The sequence below is a fragment of the Vulpes lagopus genome, chromosome 18 (assembly GCF_018345385.1).
Source record: "Vulpes lagopus strain Blue_001 chromosome 18, ASM1834538v1, whole genome shotgun sequence".
Classification (NCBI taxonomy): Eukaryota; Metazoa; Chordata; class Mammalia; order Carnivora; family Canidae; genus Vulpes; species Vulpes lagopus.
Window position 1 is genome coordinate 36201058 of NC_054841.1, and position 5419 is coordinate 36206476.

General features: G+C 39.9%; 1 pseudogene; it reads left to right on the forward strand.

Moving 5' to 3' along the window:
* The first annotated feature begins 626 nt into the window (after nt 1–626).
* Nucleotides 627–2785, forward strand: LOC121477868 (annotated as a pseudogene).
* The last annotated feature ends 2634 nt before the right edge of the window (nt 2786–5419 follow it).

The window sequence follows — 5419 nt, forward strand, 5'->3', positions numbered from 1 at the left end:
ATCTATTTGACTAAACTGTATACATTTTAGTACATAAAGGAAAAGTTTGATTTTAAGCATGAATAGGAGGAAAAGTTTTTGTGATCGGTACTTTTGAAAATTAAAATGAAAGTATTAATAGTTATTTAATTTAAAAGTTTAATTAAATGAAAGTTATAGCTCTTAATTTATATATCTTTTTCTTAATGGCTTAAATCTCTTAAAGCACACAGGGTTAGAGATAGGCCTCTTCTAAACAGTTCTTCATCTCTCTTAAAGTTGGAGTTGCCCCGAGTTTTCCATTGATAAGGAAATCAGATGTTTTTCAATAACAACTCATTAAAATAACTCTTGAAAATGGAAGTAATGTGGATATTTTCTGAACCAATGATTGGACATTTTAGTGTCATTTCTTTGGTTGCAATATTCACATGTTAATCATATGTGATCATATGTTAAATGCTGGCCCATTAGACATTAACCATCTAAGAATGCTTAAAAAGACCCAGGAAATAAAATAACTGAATCTTGGTTTGAGGTGGAATTCAAAGATCTTTTAACACATAGAAGTTATGCACTTCAGCTTCTTTCGGCTTTCAACTTGGAGAAGGTAAAGGTTCAACAGACTTGGGTCACCCTGAATTCAGGTTCATCTGACACCATCCGCCTCCACCATGCCACTTAAGTTTGACCCCAACGAGATCAAGTCATGTACCTGAGGTGCACCAGTGGAGAAGTCAGAACCATGCCTGCCCTGGCCCCAAAGATCGGCCACCTGGGTCTTTCTCCAGACAAGATTGGTGATGACACTGCCAAGGCAACTGGTGATTGGAAGGGTCTGAGGATGACAGTGAAACTGACCATTCAGAACAGACAGGCCCGGATTGAAGTGGTTCCTTCTGCCTCTGCCCTGATTATCAAAGCCCTCAAGGAACTGCCAACAGACAGAAAGAAGCAGAAAAACATTAAGTACAGTGGAAATGTCACTTTTGATAAGATCGTTAACATCAACTGACAGATGTGGCACCAGTCTTTAGTAGCCAGAAAACTCTCTGGAACCATTAGAGAGATCCTAAGGACTGCCTAATCTGTAGGCTGCAATGTTGATGGCCACCACCCTTATAACATCAAAGGAAAATATTTCAATAAACAATCATTTTATAACCAAAAAAGAAAGAAAAGAAGTAATACGCATTTCACATAGAATGAAATTATAATATTTATCTTAAGCACTAAATATGCAATATGAAGCAGGGCTTAAGAACATTGTTTTAAGATTTTATTGCTTGGTTAAAATTCCAGTCACTGTTATAGCTATGTAACCTTAGTCAAGTCACTTAGTTTCTCTGTACCTGAATTTCCTCATCTGAAAATGGGAATAAGTATAGAACTTGTTCATATTAGTCATCTTTTGCTACAATAATGGTGTATAACAAATGGCTCTCCTAAAATCTCAATGGCTTATAACTGTAAATCTTTTTTTTTCTCCTTCAGGGGTTTGTATCAACTGTGCAACTCTGTCTAGGCTGGCAGTTGGGTTCAGATCAACTCCACTGATGCCAGGCTGAAAAAGAAGTGGTTCCCTGAGGTAGATGTCAGACAATGAGCCAAACCATTTGGCAATTTCAGTCAGACCCTCTGCTTGAATACATTCACATTTCAGTTGTCAGACAAGTCATATGGCCAAGTTCAACACTGAGGGGGTGGATAATTATACTTTTCCCAAGGAAAGAGGAAAGCAGAGTGAGTAGTTGTTGAACAATAATTCCTACCTTACTATCTTAGGGTTGTTGTGAGTGATGACTGGTATAATTGTATAGCTCTTTGCACATTTGCTTGTCACATAGTAAAAGATCAATATGTATTCCTTATTATTATTTCTTATAAAAATGGTGTCATAAATTTGAAGAGTGCAAAGAACACAGGAACTTCTGGAAACTCATGCAGACCTTACTGTGATTCATGTTCCAACTTGCCCTGAGTCTCTCCTTTATTGCCCAACTTCTACTCCTGTTAGAGCTTGAAAGGCTGTTAGCAATATGAGAATAGAGAGAAGTTTCCATCTCTCTCCTTCTCATTTAAGCTAGTGTTCAGTTGACCACTGACCACTACTTCCATAATGGTCCAAAAGTGTTGCAAATTCTGTTTTCTTGGAGCCTATAGTAGTGAGTTGTAAATCTTGGGAAGTGCATAACTTCTGTTAATTTACTCCCTCCTCCTCCCTTTCCTTCCTTTCTTCCTTCCTCTCACTTTCATTTCTTTTAAAAAAAAATGGGGCTTTTATTAGGTGAATGGATTGGATTTCAGTACTTACCTATAACTAGAGACTCTTATAGTGAATTTGTCAGGGTCTTAGAAGCAGATGTCAAGGTAGAGTTTGAGATGCAATATGTTTATTAATATTAACACAGGGGACCCTGGCTGGCTCAGTCAGTACAGCATGTGACTCTTGATATTGGGGTTGTGAGTCTGAGTCCCATGTTGGGTGTGGAGCCTACTTAAAAAGCGGGGGGGGGGCATGGAGATAACTCTTGTGAAAGGAAAGACTAGGGAGTACAATTGGGATAAAGAAGTTAAACTGTAGTGCAGGTCTGAGGAAGAAGCCTCAGCCAATCAGGCATGAATTCTAGAGCTACAATAGCTTTCCAGAGCTCTCCTGAGTTGGATCAAGATGACCAATGCTTTAAATTTCCTTATAGATCAGTCGTTTGATGTGGGCTACCCCAAGAAAGTGTGTGGCTTAGGCTTGGGGACTGTGTGGCTGAGGCAGACCTTGAAGGAGCTGGCGGCTGGAAGCTGTGTGTAGAAGACACACCCACAGGTGAATAGCAAGCCCTTCCTGAAGAGAGGTCTGTGTGGTACATCTCCACATCAACCATAAGAACCCAGCTCATTGTACTTGTTTCATAAATATTTATTATTATTATTGCTAGTTATTAATATTTATGTACATGTACAGTTTTGCTCTCTCAGCCCTTTTATTGCCTACTCCCATTGCCCCCAATGGTCTATCCATGCCACCATACCCCCCAGCGTGGCATAAGCTTTAGGAGAGAGCCATGATGGTAGCAAGACCTATCAGGCTCCTTTGGCTCTGGGCCCTTGAGAGTACTCTGGATCCTATGTTCACTCTTGAGTTTCCAACTTAGCTCATCTAACTTCAAGCAGGGAACGGAGGAGATTACTGCAGAACCCCAGTGTGGATTTGTGTTCAAAGTTTATTAGAAATGATACTATGAAATCTCTAAGATATGCCTCTAACATTCCCCGCAGAAGAGACTTAAACTGAGAAAACTGGGCTAATAATCTTATAGAACAATGGATTGTTGGAATAGAAGAAAAATACAAATCAATGTGTTCACCTGCCTCCTGTCACAGTTGAGGAAACTGATGCATGGAGAGCCATGACTTGTTCAAGCTCACTCAACTCTTTAGTAGCAGATACTCAGGCCAGTGGCTTTTCATGCAATCACGCAGTGTTTAGATAGCACTGGGGCTTAAAAATTGGGGTTAGAGGTGGAGTTGGATAACATGGTTCAAGTCCTGGCTTACACACTTATAAGCCATGTGATTATGGGCAAATAATTTAACCTCTATGAGTCTCAATTTCCTCATTTTAAGAGGCCACTTCATAAGGTAGTTGTGAACATTAAATTAGAAATGGATGAAAAGAGTTTAGCTCTTACTGTGATGATTTCACTCACAGATCTGTATTCTGTTTTTAGGAAGACACAATAGGGAAGCGTGCCTGTTATCTCTTACTACAACGATGGAGTGTGACAACAAAAAACCTCAGTGGCATACAAAATTAAATGTTTATGGCTCACATATCTAGGTTCAGTTGTTGGTAAGCCAAGCTACCTCTGCTGATCTTGGCTGGAGACTCACTCACATGCATGAATGTCAGCTGGATGTTGGCTAATCTAAGATGACCTTTGCTGGGTCAGCTGCAAACACTCAGCTCCTCTCCTTGTGCCTTTCATCCTCCAGCAGGCTAGCTTGGGCTTGCTGGGTGATGATAGAGGCTCAAGAAAGTAGGTGGAGACACTCAAGACATTTAAGGTTTAGTTTAGGAATTGGTGCTATCGTTTCACTTCTTTCTGTTGGCTAAAACAAGTCATGAAGCCATTCCTGGAGTCAGAGGAGGACACTACAAAGTTTCATGGTAGAACTAAAATGGGCAGAGGAGAGGAAGACCACACCACTAGATGGGAGGAGCCCAAAAGTCACATGGTAACAGGTGTGGCTATAGGAAGGGTAGAGATCATTAAGGAAGTCATGTTAGCTCTAGGACACACTTTATATTAATCCTCAAATTACCACATTGGATACAGCGTCCCTGATGACTCTATTCCAGGTTGAATTCTGCTTATGAAGGAAGACTCTTTATAGTAAGATTCCTGTATATGTGAGTAAAATGAATATCCAGTGCTGACATCTCACCTCAAAGACCAGTTCTTCCTCCCCTTTTGCTTCCTTTATCCCCAGCTCCATTGGAATAAAGAGGTTTTGATCTGAAAATGACCGCCACAATCTCCTGCATTTTATAGGTGAGGAACCTACACTGCAGAGGGTTTTAGTAATTTGCCCAAGGCTATTCAGTTACTTAGAAGAGGTCCAAGGCTGGCAACCACATGATCTGACAATCAGACTCCGGTTCTCTACACTCTTCCATCCTGTCTAACTTTTTCTGCCCAGACTCTCCTTAGACTTAGGAGTTTGAGGGAATATCAGAGAGAACCCACTGCCTGTCACTCCACATTATCTTTTTATTCCTTTAATTTGGACAACTTTGGTTCTTTAAATCATTTATTAATAGGCACATGCTCCAAGGAGGGAGGAATCATTCTATTTGATTGTAAACACCTTAGTTATCAATTAATATTTCAGCAGGAAATGGGAATGGTGAGTCATGTGTTGTATGCAGTAAAAACAGTTAAGGGGATTATTGGTAAAATAGAAATTATAGGCAGAAAGAGTTTCTATCTAGACTGAAGTGCTTCTTGGACTTTAAAGTACACATGAATTTCCTGGGAATCTTGTTAAACTAAAGATTCTGATCCAGTAGGTCTGAGGCAGGGTCTGAGATGCTGCATTTCTAGCAAGCTCCCAGTGATTGATACTGCTGATCAGGGCTCCCTGAATAGCAAAGGTCTAAAACTTTGCTTTCTAATAGAATTTTCTGCAATGATGGACATGTTCTATACCTATATTCTCCAACACACTAGCCACTAGCCATGTGTGGTTATTTGCTTTCAGTGCATCTAGTGTGGCTGGGGACATAAATTTTATTTTATTTTATTTTTTTATTTTTTATTTTGTTTTTAATTTTTATTTATTTATGATAGAGAGAGAGAGAGAGAGAGAGAGAGAGAGAGAGAGGCAGAGACATAGGCAGAGGGAGAAGCAGGCTCCATGCACCAAGAGCCCAATGTGGGAT